Source organism: Lissotriton helveticus, chromosome 6 (genome assembly GCF_964261635.1).
Source record: "Lissotriton helveticus chromosome 6, aLisHel1.1, whole genome shotgun sequence".
NCBI classification, from domain to species: domain Eukaryota; kingdom Metazoa; phylum Chordata; class Amphibia; order Caudata; family Salamandridae; genus Lissotriton; species Lissotriton helveticus.
The window spans coordinates 955,337,169-955,355,709 of NC_136067.1; the positions used below are offsets into that span (position 1 = coordinate 955,337,169).

At 42.0% G+C, this 18,541-nt stretch overlaps 1 protein-coding gene across 6 annotated transcripts in view; it reads left to right on the top strand.

The window, feature by feature from the left end:
- The window catches only part of LOC144761611 (potassium/sodium hyperpolarization-activated cyclic nucleotide-gated channel 1-like), a 1,852,618-nt gene that overhangs the window by 308,013 nt on the left and 1,526,064 nt on the right, over window positions 1-18,541 (top strand). The gene's annotated exons all lie outside the window — the stretch shown is intronic.

Consider the following 18,541-nt stretch of genomic DNA (forward strand, 5'->3'; position numbering starts at 1 on the left):
CTATGCTTGTTTGCATGTTGGCTAGTGGGAGGAGCAGGTTCTTAGCGTCACCCATGCAACAGAATATAATGCCCATGTGATCCACTGGCTTAGATTTATTGACAATGTTTTTATTATCAGAAAAGGGGATAAACTTAGTGCCACAAACTTTATAAAAGATATTCATGAAAACAGTGTCAATCTCAAGTTTACATCAAATGTTAGCAGCCAGTCTGTGGAATTCCTAGATGTGAGGGTATACATTTCCAACATGAAGATAGAGACAACCCTACACCAAAAAAGTATGGCAGGTAACACCATACTACACACCCATAGTGCCCATCCAAAACATTTGCTAGCCAGCATCCCCTTTAGGGAGTTCTTAAGATTGAAAATATTTTGTAGTACTGAAAGTGAATTGGCTAAGAACATGGAGGAGGCCGTAAAGAGATTAAAAGCAACGGGTTATAATAATAAAGTCTTGGAAGATGCAGCCTCTAAGTCTCAAGGTAGAACAAGGGAGTCACTGTACAACAGTACAGTGAAGAGAATTTGATTACAACTGAGACAGAAGTAACAAATAAGAATGATGACAATAATTCTATAAGGCTTATTGCCGACAAAGACAAAATAAAGCCTTCATTAAGAAAAACTCGACCATTGTGTTACCTGACCAGGTACTGGCTCCAAGATTACCTAGTGTTCCATTAATTACATTCAGAAGGGCTCCTTCTATCTGAACACAGCTAGTGAAAGCCAGCCCTGAATTAAATCCCATTACTACATGACTAAAACCTCGAAATTGATTTTTAAAATGCTCATTATGTCGATCCTGTAAAATTTGGTGTCAACACCACGCATTTTGAAACAGCGTTCGATTATAAAAAGATAGCCATTCAAGGAAACTACAACTGCAGAACGGAATTTGCGGTATATGTTCTCACATGCACTTGTGGTTTAAAATATGTTGGAAGTACTAAACTGCAAGTGCACGTGAGAATTCTGAAGCACTTAAGGGCTATCATTAATAATGACGTAGTTACCCTGTAGCCAGGCACTTTAGGGCTGTACATAATAACAATCTTGAGTATTATGTTATCAAGGCAGTCCCAAGCTTAAGTCATGGTGGCAATAGAGAAAAGCTCTTGCACCAGCTTGAAACACACACAATACTGGACAGTAAGGCTCCAAATGGTCTCAATAATAATGAACACATGCACCATTATTTGTAACCAAGCTTCCTTTCAATACTAAATTGTTTACATTGGGATAACATACTTTGCACACTTGCACTTCTGCCCTTTTTATAGCCTAAATTCAAAATACATTAAAAAAATATTTTTTTTAATAACTTGGAACCCTTTTTTATTCTTTGGAAAAGTAACATCACACCTAAATGTGACACACCAGTTTTTGATAGCTTTTTGTATTTTTGCACAATTATTGCACAGCAGACACTTTTCTTCAAAGGAGCACATCAGCACGTTAAGATCATTCTTTTTTTCAATTGCTACTACTTTTTAAAGGATTTATCATTCAAAATTTAATTTCCAATTCATAATTAAAGAATACACACAGGAATGACTACAAGATTGAATAACAACTGTTTCTCTACAATGTACAATGATTACATCATTGTACATTTGTTATTTTTCATTTATGCAGATGTATTATAAAAAAGGAGAATTTAAGAATTTAAATTTTCTAAATGAAGTATAATTGGTTGAGCAAATAATGTTTTTACTTAACTTATTGATTATATTTGAAATTTTAGAGAAATATGTATTTATGTATTTATTTATATATTTATTGATGATATGTATTTCTCATGTGTAAATATTATGTGTAAGTTTACTATATGAATTGGCTTCATTGAATTAATAGTACTTCCATAGGTGGCTATACAACAAAAACAAAAAATTAACAAAGTAGTAAAAAGAGATTAGGCTGTTTACTATGTCTATTGTATGATGTTGTAGCTGGGAGGTGGTATTTATGTTAGGCGGGTATGCATTTGAGTCATGAGATCAAGGCAACGGCTGTTACCAAAACGCGTAGTGACTGTGACTATATGATTGTGTGAAATTCTTGTCCATCGATTTTGAATGCGTTGGGAAGATGTTGAAGGAAGGGTGAACCTTGGTAGAAAAGTTATTTGGTATCTACCCACCACTATGAAAATTATGAAACAAACAAACTCACTCATTGGATGATGTCATCAGTGGTGTCATTTGAAATGTCATGAGTGATGTCATAAATAATGTCATAGAACATGTCATGAGTGATGCAATATGTCAGGTTATAAGCAGTGGATGGCAGGGACGTAAGTTATAGTTAGCACGGCTAACTATAACTGGTGAATATCTGTGTTTTTTTTTCTCCAAAACTTTAATGTTTTTACTGACATATTCACCTACATTTTATTCAGACCTAACTATAACGTACCTTTAACCTTTGTTTTTTCAGTGAATTTCTAGGTATTTATTTAATGTAAGGTGGTATTTTATTACCATGCGTATGGCCAACCCCCACCGGCCCTGCATCAAACATCCCCCACAGGTAGCCAACCCTGCACTGAGCACAGCCCGGTCCTATGGCCAACCCACCTGGAGCCAGCATCTTTACTTACTACTAACGTGGAAGGGGAAGGTCCAAATGGGTGGAGCCTATAGGTGATTTAGCACCTTTGCGTACTCAGCAGCAATTAATAGGGACAACTACGCACTCTGCCCTCAGACCAGGAGATGACAAGAAAAGAAAAAAAACTACTCATCTCGGACATCACTACAGAAGAGATTGTGCTCTAATAGATCAACAATGCATTCACCTCCATCAAGGATATCAGATAGTTTTTCGATGTGCAATTGTAGAGAAAACCAACTGTCCATTAGCTTATCCTAAATATGCAGGGGGCACTGTCACACACTAGTAACGTGGAATTTGCTGGGCCAAATAAGCAGAACTTGTATGTGATTGGGAGCCTTTGCATACTCAGCAGCAATTAAAATGGAGAACAGTGGACTCTCAGACAAGGAGACAACAAGAAAGAACCCACCTGTCTTGGACAGTCACTACAGAAGAGATTGCGATCCAATAAATCAGCAATGCATTTACCTCCATCTAGGATTTCCGATTGTTTTTCAAGGCCCAATTGTTCATAAAATACACTGTTCATCAGCCTGGAAAGTGGCAGGAATGTTGCTGCATACTACTGAAGTGAAAGGGGCAGGACCAAAAAGGCGGAGCTTGTACGTGATTTGGTGTTTTTGCATACTTAGCAGCACCTAAAAAGGGAGAACCGTGGCTCTGCTTTCAGACCAGGGGACAACAGGAAAGAACCCACTTGTCGTGGACAGTCTCTGCAGAAGAGATTGTGCACCAGTAAATCACAATGCATTCATCTCCATCAAGGATTCCAGATTGTTTTTCAACGTGCAATTGTAGAGAAAACACACTGTCCATCAGCCTGGAAAATGGTGGGAACACCGTTGCGTACTTCTAATAGGGAAGGGGCAGGGCCAAATGGGTGGAGCTATTAGCTTTTTTGATTTTTAAAAGGAAGGGGGGCCTTAACCACCTCATCATATGTATTTTTATGTGCCGAGGGACAGCACATTATCCCTCTCCAAGCCTCTTTGGGCCCATGGACTTAATTCCATGTTACCTACGTTTAATATGGGTGGGTGTCCTTGAGTCCACCAAGGGCACCTGTCGTACACTCGGGGGCCCTGCGGCAGTCCTAGATTTCAATAACACTACTACGCGCACTGTATATATGAATTGGCTGATGTTGTCTCGTGGTACAGTAGATGAAGGGTTATTAGTTCTGATATTACTCTTGTGTTCAATTAACCTGGATTTGATTTTCCTTTCTAGTTTTCCTACTTAAGCTAGCCCACATGTGCCCACATGTAGCTGAAGTATGGAATTTGACCTAGCACACAATGGGTGAGAGATCTTGGTACCTTTTATGATGTTGTTACAATTACAACAAGGTTTAGTGCCATAATATGTGGTCAGCTGTGTTGTTCACTTTGTTTTCCTAATTTCATGAATGTTTTGTGAATGTTCATAGGCAACTAATGATGGGTTGCTGAAAATGTGGTTCAGCTCTGGTTCATTACTCAAAAGCAGGCAGTTTTCAATATGATCCATTGAAATGTGTAGCTTCTAGTTGGATATTTTGAAACAAATGTGCATCGTTTGGATAGATTGGTGTATGTCTTTTTACTTTCTAGTAAAGCTTTGCAATCCTTAAAAAAACTTCTACCTCCTGATTATCTTAATTTATGATTGGGGTAACCCCATTTAACACATTTGCCAATCATCTGTTCTTTGCATTGATTAAAAGCATCATTGTTTGAACATATTCTTTCAATCTCAATAATTGAGAAGATGGTAGATGTCCGAATTTTTCCATTATTTATTGTAACTAATACATCTAAATATGATATTTTATTTTAATCTATCTCATATGCGAACTGCACTCCAGTACCACCTGGTTCAATGATTATGTGGCTTCTTCAAGTGTATCACTGGATCCTTGCCATATTAAAATATGTCATCAATGTATCGTAAAAATAAAGATAAATTGTTGATCCAAAGCTCCTGTGTTAAAATATGATCTTGCTTAAACGTAATCATGAATGTATTTGCTAAGTTTGGGGCAGCACATTTCTCACGCTGGTCCCAGTCAGTTGTTGATAAAAATCGCTGCCCCATTTGAAATAGCTGTGGTATAAAGTAAATTGTATTAACTCCAACAAAAACACTTTGATATCTTCATGGTAATCCTTCTGTAACAAAGCTCATTCAATAACTTGTAAACCCAAACTGTGGGGAAATGGACGTGTATAGGGATATCACATCAATTGTATCCAACTGACCCTGAAGATTTTTTACAGTTATTTTTTCCCAATGGTTCAAAAAGCCAGTGGTGTCTCGTGTCTAAGTGGAGCATCTTTGCACAAACATTTGTAGACAATGATCTATGAATATGCCTCTATTCTTATGAACGGACCCATGTGTAGATACGGTGGTCTCAATGGGCTAGGGGAGAGAATGTGACCAAACGGCTAGGGTGTTCGACCTCGGAGCTGGGGAACCAGGTTTGAGTCTCGGCAGGGACGCTCAGCATTCTGTGATTCTGGGCAAATCACTTAATCTCCCCGTGCCTCACAAAAATGAATGTGTGTACGTATGTAATGTAACTGGTGCTCATGTAAAGCTCTCTGATACCTCCGGGTCTAGTTAGTGCCATATAGGTAGCATGAATATTGTGGGGACAGTATCTGGAAGCAGATGACTCTTTTCAGTCTTGGTGATAATGCCATTGCCAATGGCTCAAATGATAATGATTTTCAATATCTTTATACATTTATTAGTGTTGTTATTAGAGGTTTCTAAATCTTCAACATGTTCTTGTACATTCCGATGCTAAATGTCATAGTCCATCAGAACCAGTGCTCCTACATTGTCTGCTTTGTAGAAGGTATTGTCATCTGAAGCTAGTTGTTTCAGAATATTTAATTCTTTGTTCGTCATATTTTTTATAGTTGTCTTGGAATCCAGTTCTACGTCTTTTAGTTGATGATTCATTATTTTCTCCAAGGAGTCAATCGAATAATGGGTGATCAATGATATGTAGTTACTTTTGAGTCTGAATTTGGTCATAGATCCAATGCCTTCTTTATGTTCCACCACATTAGAAAAATAAGGGTGTGAAAATTCCTTTGGAATTGTTGATAATAAAGCTTTTCCCTTGGCTTCTCGTCACCACCCCTCTCTCTGAGACCAGTTTCGGGGTAAAACCCCTCCTCAGCCAGGCTAGCTTGAATCCAGTAGTACAGTGGCAAGCAATCTCCTTGTGTTTGCTTTGTTTGCCCCAAACAAGCAGGGTATGCCCACACGTGGGACCCTCGCTCACTTTGCCACTGGATTCAAGCTAGCCTGGCTGATGAGGGATGTTACTGCTCGAGGATGCTTGTTTACAGTCCAGGGAAGACCTGGCTTGGCAGTTTGAAGTGGATTATTCCCATTGGGAATAGGGTCAAGGCTGAATTGCATTTGGCTGGGTCTAAACTGAGGTGGCGAAGTGAGCTAAAGAACGATGATGGATTCAACCCAGATCTGTGACTGGGGGTGAGTTTCTGAAAAGTTTCAGCGCTCAGCCCATCATCTCCTTGTGTTTGATTTGTTTGCCCCAAATTGGCAGGGTAAGCTCAGAAGTGGGCCCCTTGCTCACTTTGCCACCGGATTCAAGCTAGCATGGCTGATGAGGGGTGTTACCCCGAAAACGGTCCCAGGATGCTTGTTCCGGTCCAGGGAAGACCTGGCTTGGCAGTTCGAACTGGACTATTCCCGATGGGAATAGGGTCAAGACTGATTTGCATTTGCATGGGTCTGAACTGGGGTAGCAAAGTGAGCTTAAGAACAATTATGTATTCAACCCAGATCTGTCACTGGGGGTGAGTGTCTGAAAAGTTTCAGCGCTCCGTCCATCATCTCCTTGTGTTTGCTTTGTTTGCCCCAAGTTGGCAGCGTATACACAGACGTGGGTCTCTTGCTCATTTTGCCACTGGATTCAGGCTAGCCTGGCTGGTGAGGGGTGTTAGTCTGAAACTGGTACCAGAATGCGTGTTTCCAGTCCAGGGAAGACCTGGCTTGGTAGTTCGGACTGGACTATTCTCATGTGGATTAGGGTAAAGACTGATTTGCATTTGGCGGGTCTGAACTGGGGTGGCGATGTGAGCTAAAGAATGATGATGGATTCAACCCAGATCTGTGATGGGGTGAGTGTCTGAAAGGTTTCAGCGCTCCGTCCATCATCTCCTTGTGTTTGTATTAAGAATAGTATGCCATTCATCATCACTCTATTACACCTTTTTCTTTAACACAGCTGATAAAACACACCCATCCAAACAGGTGTAACATCCTATCCTATGTGAAGTATTATCCACACCCTCCCATTTGTAACATGTACATTAACAATTTGCCATTAAGACTACAAATTATTTAAAACAAGAAATTTGCTGGAGTAGAGGTTATAATAGATTAATCCCTATTCCTAATACACAGTGTTCCAGGCCTGGATTTTAACACGGCATATCACTACATCGCAGGAAATTATCTTAATTCATTTTTGTTTGCTATAATGCTAAAAGAATATCTTTAGAATTATAGCTAAAAGAAAGTGGAGCTAGGAGTAAAATGGCACTTTTCAGCTACTAATTAAAGTTTTCCTTTAACACACATTAGCGCCATAAATAATGATCCTTCACTTGTTTTTCAAAATGTCTTCCATTACTCATTTTGATTTAAACCAAAAACATGCAAACACGAACTCGTCTACATGTAAATTGATGTACAGGGGTGTATTTCTAAGCCAAGCAAACTCACTGCAAATTGACCTGTGTCTGCTAAATTCATGATTTATATCTTAAAAATTTGGAACTATTAAATGTGCATTTAATACTAATAACTCATTCTTAAATTATTTTTTGAAAATTTACAACACATTCAAGGTTACAATCGTATGATGTTGTGTACCCTCAAACTTCATAACCAGGCTGGAACAGTTTAAACGTTAGATATTTGACATACAACTATTTTAGTGATACAACTTCACAGACTGTTGCTAATGCATAGCAACATGGAGTCTGGCACATGAGAGTGAAACAACCCTAGTTTTGAAAGCTCACACACACATTTGCAGCCTGAAACAATGAATCCACATTGACTTAACTCACTATTAATCTTTGTTCTAACATTTTTAGCAATGAAAACATCTGTATTGAACCTCAATTGGGTCATTTGTGGATACATGCCATCTCTGTGTTGGAGTAGCCCATCTGGCTCACTGTAACTTAGGAAGTTAATATATATATATATATATATATATATATATATATATATATCAAACACACACGCAGGAATCCATTTGAAAATGAGGCCTCAGAGAGATAAAGATTATTTCAGCAATTTAATGACAGCATGCCGGCAGATGACAACACGGAACCCATACCACACAAAGTTCAGACGCCAGACGCGTTTCGGGAATGGAAATCCCTTCTTCAATGGCGTGATGTTCTTAAGCGAGTGAAAAGCGCAGTTACATGACGCACCTTTATTTTCAACACCTACCCTTGTGGGTGTGGCCGAAACTACGGCCTCCTGGATGTTGTAGTGCGCCATATGTTCTTCCCAGTGGGCGCGCTAATCACTTACAAAAATTAAAACATAGTTCAAGTCCAAGTGGGTGGAGGCGGGCTTCCGCTGTCATTTACCCCGCTTTAGTGCTGGCATTGTGAATAGGCTGGCACTACCCTGCATAGATGCCAGCCAGTCTCTCTTCCTGATGCACAAGCGCCGGATCGGCACTTGCAGGACTCGCCAAACCTGCGATGAGCCTCCTTTCACGACCGGAAACAGCCGTCTTTAAATCAAACACACACGCAGGAATCCATTTGAAAATGAGGCCTCAGAGAGATAAAGATTATTTCAGCAATTTAATGACAGCATGCCGGCAGATGACAACACGGAACCCATACCACACAAAGTTCAGACGCCAGACGCGTTTCGGGAATGGAAATCCCTTCTTCAATGGCGTGATGTTCTTAAGCGAGTGAAAAGCGCAGTTACATGACGCACCTTTATTTTCAACACCTACCCTTGTGGGTGTGGCCGAAACTACGGCCTCCTGGATGTTGTAGTGCGCCATATGTTCTTCCCAGTGGGCGCGCTAATCACTTACAAAAATTAAAACATAGTTCAAGTCCAAGTGGGTGGAGGCGGGCTTCCGCTGTCATTTACCCCGCTTTAGTGCTGGCATTGTGAATAGGCTGGCACTACCCTGCATAGATGCCAGCCAGTCTCTCTTCCTGATGCACAAGCGCCGGATCGGCACTTGCAGGACTCGCCAAACCTGCGATGAGCCTCCTTTCACGACCGGAAACAGCCGTCTTTAAATCAAACACACACGCAGGAATCCATTTGAAAATGAGGCCTCAGAGAGATAAAGATTATTTCAGCAATTTAATGACAGCATGCCGGCAGATGACAACACGGAACCCATACCACACAAAGTTCAGACGCCAGACGCGTTTCGGGAATGGAAATCCCTTCTTCAATGGCGTGATGTTCTTAAGCGAGTGAAAAGCGCAGTTACATGACGCACCTTTATTTTCAACACCTACCCTTGTGGGTGTGGCCGAAACTACGGCCTCCTGGATGTTGTAGTGCGCCATATGTTCTTCCCAGTGGGCGCGCTAATCACTTACAAAAATTAAAACATAGTTCAAGTCCAAGTGGGTGGAGGCGGGCTTCCGCTGTCATTTACCCCGCTTTAGTGCTGGCATTGTGAATAGGCTGAAAATAATCTTTATCTCTCTGAGGCCTCATTTTCAAATGGATTCCTGCGTGTGTGTTTGATTTAAAGACGGCTGTTTCCGGTCGTGAAAGGAGGCTCATCGCAGGTTTGGCGAGTCCTGCAAGTGCCGATCCGGCGCTTGTGCATCAGGAAGAGAGACTGGCTGGCATCTATGCAGGGTAGTGCCAGCCTATTCACAATGCCAGCACTAAAGCGGGGTAAATGACAGCGGAAGCCCGCCTCCACCCACTTGGACTTGAACTATGTTTTAATTTTTGTAAGTGATTAGCGCGCCCACTGGGAAGAACATATGGCGCACTACAACATCCAGGAGGCCGTAGTTTCGGCCACACCCACAAGGGTAGGTGTTGAAAATAAAGGTGCGTCATGTAACTGCGCTTTTCACTCGCTTAAGAACATCACGCCATTGAAGAAGGGATTTCCATTCCCGAAACGCGTCTGGCGTCTGAACTTTGTGTGGTATGGGTTCCGTGTTGTCATCTGCCGGCATGCTGTCATTAAATTGCTGAAATAATCTTTATCTCTCTGAGGCCTCATTTTCAAATGGATTCCTGCGTGTGTGTTTGATTTAAAGACGGCTGTTTCCGGTCGTGAAAGGAGGCTCATCGCAGGTTTGGCGAGTCCTGCAAGTGCCGATCCGGCGCTTGTGCATCAGGAAGAGAGACTGGCTGGCATCTATGCAGGGTAGTGCCAGCCTATTCACAATGCCAGCACTAAAGCGGGGTAAATGACAGCGGAAGCCCGCCTCCACCCACTTGGACTTGAACTATGTTTTAATTTTTGTAAGTGATTAGCGCGCCCACTGGGAAGAACATATGGCGCACTACAACATCCAGGAGGCCGTAGTTTCGGCCACACCCACAAGGGTAGGTGTTGAAAATAAAGGTGCGTCATGTAACTGCGCTTTTCACTCGCTTAAGAACATCACGCCATTGAAGAAGGGATTTCCATTCCCGAAACGCGTCTGGCGTCTGAACTTTGTGTGGTATGGGTTCCGTGTTGTCATCTGCCGGCATGCTGTCATTAAATTGCTGAAATAATCTTTATCTCTCTGAGGCCTCATTTTCAAATGGATTCCTGCGTGTGTGTTTGATATATATATATATATATATATATATATATATATATATATATATATATATATATATATATATATATATATATATATATATATATATATATATATATATATATATTTTTTTTAAATACAGTATTATTTGCTAAGTTTTTAGATTTCACGGTCAACCATCAAGATCTCTCTGCTCAGCTTCAGCGATGTTGGCCATTTTGCCTGAAGAAAGAACCTCTGAATCATTCAGTGAGAGTAGCAGTGTGTTACCCCTGCCTACCTTTGTCTCTCAAGCTACTACACCTATTACATCCAGAAGAGTCTTGTCACCATAATGCTAATTGTACCCCTACAAGACCCCTGTGACCCCACACACCCATCAGCTGTGGCCACCACTGTCCTGGCTCCTGTGGCATCCACAGCCATTACAACTGTTGTGCTGCCGGGACAGACAACACCTATGGCTATGATATGAAGTCAAGGTCACAGGGCCGATTTGGCTAGGCCAGGACCTGCTGCAAGGAGGGGAACTCAAGGTGCAGCTATCCAGAATGATATCCAGAGGGTTGAACATGAACTATTGTAGCCGCAAAGAAATGCCTACACTTTACATTCTGGGTTGGTGCAGCATAGTTTTAGAATATTGTCCGCACCAGTGTCAAAATTAGCTTGATCCCAGAAACATCTCCAGCTTGCAGCTTCACAGAAAGTGGAACACTGTTGCCCATGGAGCCACCTGTCACCACCTTCCCATTTGATACTCATACCAATCCAGTGGCCATTAGGAGGAGTACATCTGGCAAGGTTGATAACAACTCCAAAGAAGATGACACCAAGAGACGCAAAAAAGTGATGTCCTATTGTGAACATTTGGATCATTCAACTTATTTACCTTCTGTTCATTCATTTTAATCAAGTCATGAACTGTTGCCTGGAAGAGAATTCTAAGCAAGTGTAAGCTGATATTTTATTTCTCATCCAACGTAAATGCTAACTCATTTTCTCAGAATGTGAAATTGTGTTATATTTTTGCATAAATAAATGTGTAATAAAGTTAACTGTTCAAACACAGTCTAATGGACTAGCATATCATTATTTTCAAGGTCTGCTCTAGGGAGTTATTCTAATATTTGTGTAATAATATATTTTGTATTACAAAATGGACCAGCAAGGAAGAAGTATACTTAAACAAATTTACAAACACCATCAAAATGGATACCGCGCAGAGAAGACACAGCATTAGAAAGTAGTCAACTTGCCAATGATTAGGATGCATAATGTAAAAAATGAATAGGAGAATGAAAAGTATATAAGAAATCCACCTTTTGTGAAGTTATAAAATTCAGTGTTACATTTTCTTGTCAATTACTCCTCTAAATACATTAACATCACAACGTGGATTCTTCAGCTACACTTTGGGTTTGTCCTCAGGTGTACACAAATATTATGCTTAGATGTAGTAAAAAAATACAAATAATTTCTACAGATATGCTACATATGCCCTTACACACACAACATGTGTCAATCAATCAATCAAGATTTCTTTATTTGGCTTCAATAATAAAACCATAAAATCATACATACAGTAAAAGCAAAAAAACATCCTTCGACAAACCATATATGTTTAAAAGATGACCAGATCTAGGTATAATGAACACAATACAAGTGACTCCAGGGTCCCACAAATGTGACCAGATATGATGAAATCATTACATAACAAAGTGCATTGTGCCATTAATAGATAAAATATTAAAAAACACACCGGTTAATCACAACTGGCCCTTAACCTGACTGCTGATTTAAAAAAGTCTAGCACATGGAAAACAGACCAGCCCGTAAGCATTTGTAGAGAAGTGTAAGTCGGACGCACTTGCTTGAAGTACATTTATCTCAGGATCGGGATGATAAAAGACTTTCTGGGCGAATCGTAAAAGCTAAAGGACATCACAAAGTGGAGCATGTTCGGTGGAGACTTTCCGTCGCAGCCACAAGGCAACAAGCTCTGACCTTTGCGCTGCCCCCTTGGATGGGCGAGGGGGAAGATAAAAAAGGTCAAACCGTAACCTAGTCAATAAAAAACGATCATATGAGTTCACAAACCCTAATAAGTACGGTTCCACCGTCTGCGTGGTTCTTAACATGATATAGCGGTGGACACTAGGCTTTAGTAGCTCCTTATCTTCCCTAGCCAAAGACTGCTTTTTAAGAAAGGCCACCTTAATACCAACTAGATTCTTCTTGTTGCACGCGTCAGGGTTATCAAAAAGATCACCTCTCTCCAGGCTTACAAGGCGCTTAATATAGTTGAGCCACAGAATATGGGAGGCGTGGTCAAGGGCCATGCAATCCCTTAAAGTTTTATTTATGGAAGTCCCCTTGGGAGTCCAGATTTTTACCCACAGTGACACCGGCGGTAGGCTAACAGGTCTGTTAAATGGATCATGGCGAGCTCTTCATGTATAGTGAAGTTGGGGGTACCCTGAGGGATAGCTAGAAGCCTTCTCCAAGAATAGTTTTCAGTAATTGGGAGTTTATTTAAGGCGGTGCAGCCCCAAATTTCACTACCATACAATCCTTTTGTCAAACGTAGCCCTGTAAAGCTGTAATATGCCCCAATGGGTCTTTACCCCAGTCTCCCGGCAAAGTAAAAAATAGCTGTAGTCGCCCTGGTAAAGTTGTTTTTCTTGCAGATTATTAGGGTCCCCAGTTCATCTTGGCATCCAACAGAACCCCCAGATAGGAAAAAGCCCCCGTTTTTGGGATCAAGGTGGACAAAATCATAAAGGTGTAGCGCCTGCTGGAGCGAGCAGCTACTTGCATCACATAGGATTTTGAGCTATTGACCAGCAAGTCCTGATCTTTCACAAATTGGGCAAATGAATTTAACAGCGTTTGCAGGCCCCTCTTGTTCCTGGCTATCAAGACTGCGTCGTCAGCATACAACAAGAACCGAAGGCCTCGCCGACTCACCTGAGGATAATCCACCTTGGTCTCCAGTAACACCTTCTCTAAAATATGTATATATATATGTTAAACAGGAAAGGTGCCAGTATGCAACCCTGTCGGACCCCTTTATGAGTAGGGAATGATTGCGAAACTTTAAGGCCACTAGAATATCTAACTACAGCCTTTGTGTCTCGATGGAGATCTTCTAAAAAGAAGACGATGTCCCTGTCTACCCCCAAGGATGACACGGTCTCCCACAACTTGTATCTGTTTACGCAATCGAACGCGGAGGATAGGTCCATGAAGGCCACGTAGATAGTGCCAGAACGAACTACTGTATACTTGTTTAAGATCATGAATAGGTTCAGGCATTGATCTATGGTGGAACAACCGGGCCTAAAGCCAAATTGGACATCCAAAAGAATATTGATTTCCTGGGCCCAGTTCGATAATCTATTTAATAAAATACCACTGACCACTTGACCACGGAGTCCAGCAAGGAAATGGGCCTATAACAATGTGTGTTGTCTCTATTCCCTTTTTTATAGACTGCAATTATAACAGAGGTTAAAACGGGGGCCCACAGCTCCAACTTGGAGATGCAGAGGTCGGACGAAATTCTGTCAAGTCTCGGGGCCTTATTACGGGTCAACCCAGCTATACCCAACCTGACTTCCTCCTCAGAAACTGTTAGGGCAGATCTGATTCCTCTCACTCCATGATTGGCACTATGAGATTGAGGGCTCTGGAACATTACCTCAAAGTGACTAACCCATTCATTCTCTGTAATATGGGCTTCGAGGGCATTTGCTGCATTCAGTGCCAGAAAGGGGCTATTTATAATGCTCCAGAACTTGGTGCTGCTCTTAATGGTGGTAGCCTCCATGAGCTTACTCCAGTCATCCTCCTTCAGGGCTTCCTTATGCCTACCCAAGTCCTCTCTGTACTGGTTTCTGCAGGTTCTAACTCCGAGGGTATCTCTAGGGGTAATACGTAATGCTTCTTTAAGCTTCTGGGCCGCACCTGAGCAGGCAGAATCAAACCATCATGTAACCCGCTCATCTGGCATCCGCGGCGAGGTTAAACAGGTCTGTAACTCGTTATGACATTTGTCTAGGAGGGCCTCATGGAGGTGTTCAGGAATGACCTGAGCCCATTTAAGCCTTCTACCCCCATCTACAGCTTGCAGTGAGCACCCCTTCCTTCCCCACTGCTCTTGTCTAAGAGGGCCAGCAGGCTTTGAGACACAGGGGATTATGGTCACTAAAAATACTCTTTGTGGTGGAAAAATCCATGATTTAATTACAAAAAAAGGGGCGTAGAGACAAATATAACATCTATATAAGATTCACAGCTATTCCCTTTAAAGGTTGAAGTAATATCACTGTGACTTAAGTCCAGTTTACGCATTGCAGTTAACAGGTTGAATCCACTGACTACTGCATTTAGATTTTCACCTTGACCGCTGTGTTCTAGATGCATCCCTGGAAGGTGGGGGCATGGAGAACCCCCAACACCTCACATTCTTAGATTCCCACATAGATGAACATTGAAGTCGGCAGACAATATAAAGTTGACCTTGTCACGAATGGAAACGTTAACCTTGTGTAAAAGAGCACCCAACCGGGATATGTTACAGACCTCAGGTAAAGACAAGGTAGCATTATAAAAATTTAAGAGCAAATATTTACCAGAACCACTTGATAGTAACAAGCCTGTAAATATGGGTTATCGTGGGATTGCACTTCGATACTACATTTCAACCTGAGCGATATATATACACTCAAACCACCCTTAGATTGACCCGCCCTCGAAGGCAAAGCAGGTAAAAAAAATGACTTGTATCCCTCTAAAAAAAGGAGTTTTCAGCGGCCCACGTCTCCTGCAAACAAATCACATCAACCTTTTATACAAAGCAGCACCATCTGGGGTCCGAAAGCTTGCTGGCCAGGCCCTCTATAGTCCATGATCTAAAGTTACAGAGGTTGCTTTCCTCCATTGAGTTGCTGCTGGGGCTGCCTTGATCCGGTTGATCGGGTTGTTGTATGGGCTTGGGGTTCAAAATGGGGCCCGTTGTATTCACGGATGCTAGTGGTGAGAGTCAATCACTGTTGTCAAAAAACCCTGGGGATCCATAAACGTTTGAGGCTTGAACGTGTGGGGTTACCACTGATCACCCCTGGTGGACCAGACCGGAAGGTCGCCTCAAATGCCATATTCTTGAGGATATTTCAGGGTGTGGGGGGCTGTAGAAGAAGCCCAAGGGGAATGCCACAATCGAGGTGGCACGGCCGAAAGTAGTACAGGAACTGACCGCATGGAGGATTCTCTCTGCCAGATGTGAACGATTAAAATGTATGATGACACAGTCACCCCAATAGTACTTGTTCAACCCACCAACCCATGCAACTCTCCGCATCATATTAATGAAGCTCTCCACTCTAAGCCCCAAAATTGTGTTGTGATCCAGCCAATGCAGGACCTTATTCTTAAGCTGCTGGAAATCTGCCGTAGCACCTGGCTTTAACATAGGTACATTGTTAAAACCCACAACATATGGTGAGCTTCTGGGGGTAAGTAAAGAGTAATAGGGCTCTGGGCATGAATACTTGGTACCCCAGTTGATGGGCTGGGTGCCCCTTCTAAGCCAATCTCCCTCCTGATGTTGCTGTTATCACTGTTATGCCACAATTTGAGTCTTCGTCCAAAAAATCACATGGGGTACTGCGACCTCCTTGGACCGTCCTTTCAGATGTAGTCAAAAAATACAAATAATTTTTACAGATGTCCTGACACACACAACATGTGTTATTTATTTAGATTAATCTCATTAAAAATTAAATCACTCCATGACTGACAGGAAGTGTATGGAAATGATTTGCAAACACATTATACAAGTGTACAGGCAACTTGTACTGCAGATCAAAAGTGATGACCGTGCTGTCATCCAATTTAAAGAAACTTTAGACATCACTGACCTGACCCAACTCTGCCTTGCCCCTACTCACACCAAGGGTGCCACCCTCGATGCTATTGTGACGAGCAAGGATCTGGCCTCTCTCTCTAATATCCTTCCTGTAGACTGGTCTGATCACCACCTCATCCTCTTCACCCTGAATAACCCCATTACTCACACCGCCACTACTAGAACTTTACCTATGAAACCCACTCGCAACCTTCACCTTATTCCTCCTGGCGAATTGGAATCCGCAATTAAAACTCGCTTACTTCTCCCCCCTCCCTCTCATAGCACCATCGACCTTACTGACCATTATAATAAATCTATTCTAGATGCCCTTGACCTAATTGCCCCAATTAAACTCAAAAAACAAAAAAACATCCCTCCCAAATTCTGGTTCAATGCTGAACTCAATAATGAAAGACTGGCCCGTCAGACAACCTGTCTCTCCTGAGAACCACCAGAGCCCATTACAAAAAACATATCTTTAACGAAAAGGCCTCCTTTCTCAGGTCACAACTTGACCAGGCAAGAAACCGCCCTAGAGAACTTTTTAACATCATTAAAAAACAAACTTCCTCCGGCCCTCCTATTATAACAGCCTCTGTGGAAAGATGTTAGGAAATTGCCTGCTTCTTTTCAACAACATCGAACTGTCTTTCTCTTCCCCCCTCCCTCCCGGTCTCCAACCTCCCCTCATCCAACATACCCTCCCGAACATTCCTGGTTCACTTTTGTCCTCCTCTCTCCCTCCTCTCTCCCCATCTCAACACCTCCCTGATTTACCCCTTCTTGATACTTCTCGGACAGATCCTCTCTCTAAAAACAAGGCTCTATGGAGCGAATTTAGTACAATATCAGAAACCACTGTCATCAACATCATTTCTAAACTCAAACCATTCTCTCACTCTAAAGATCCTCTCCCTGCCCATTTAGTTCAGGAACTCAAATACATCATTGCCCCTTTATGGACCGATATCATCAACTCCTCACTTTCCACTGGCTGTGTTCCTCCCTCCCTTCAGCTAGGTCAAATCTGCCCCATTCTTAAAAACCCCACCGCTTACCCTAATGACCTGAACAATCTACACCCTATCTCGAACCTTCCGCTCCTCTCTAAAGCCCTTGAAAAATGTGTCCTGTCTCAATTAAATGACCATATCAACTTCTTCAATCTCCTCCACGTTTTCCAATCTGGTTTTAGAAAGGGGTGCAGCACCGAAACTGCCATGCTCAATATTACAGATGACATTCATCGCTCTTTAGACAAAGGCGAATCCTCACTACTAATCCTCCTCGATCCCTCAGCTGCTTTCGATACTGTCCACCATCCCACCCTTCTTAACACCCTCAAAGATCGTTTTGGCTTTGAAGGCACTGTACTTAAATGGTTCTCCTCGTTCTTTCAAAATAGATCACAACAAATTAAGCTCAGTCACTGCCTCTCCAAACCTCAACCTGTCTCACTCGCTGTCCCTCAAGGGTCTATCCTCTCCCCAACCCTATTCAATCTTTTTATGGAACCACTCACCCTCATACTCAATGAAGCTAAAATCAGTTACCACCTCTATGCCGACGATACTCAACTATACCACAGGATCAAATCCCACATTGACATTCTCCACATCAATGACACCCTGATTAAAGTCCAATCATGGTTCCATCTAAATCATCTCAAACTTAACCCTAAAAAAACTGAAATCATCCTTTTCACTCCCAAAAATAATTCCCTTCCCATTCAACTCTGGATCAACGATATCAATGCACTTAATTGCTCCCTCCCCTCCTCCAACTCTGTCAAGTCCCTAGGTATCAGCATCAATCATAATCTTAATCTTATCCCCCACATAAAAAATGCAGCCAAAAGTGCTCTTTTCTCCCTTCATCACCTCAAAAAAATTAAACCCTTCATTCCAGCAGATGATTTCAAAATCGTTGTCCAATCTCTTGTCCTCTCCAGGATTGACTATGGTAACACCACTCTTGCTGGCACTCGTAAAGTCCACCTAGCACCGATTAAATCTGTTCTGAACCTAGCTGCCAGACTTATTTCTGACTGTAAAAAATTTGACCATATCTCTCCTGTTCTCAAAAACCTAAACTGGCTCCCAATTGAAGGTCGATCCACCTACAAGATCGCCTGCATCACGCACAAAGCCCTTCACCAAAACACCCCTTCCTACCTTTCGAGCAAACTACA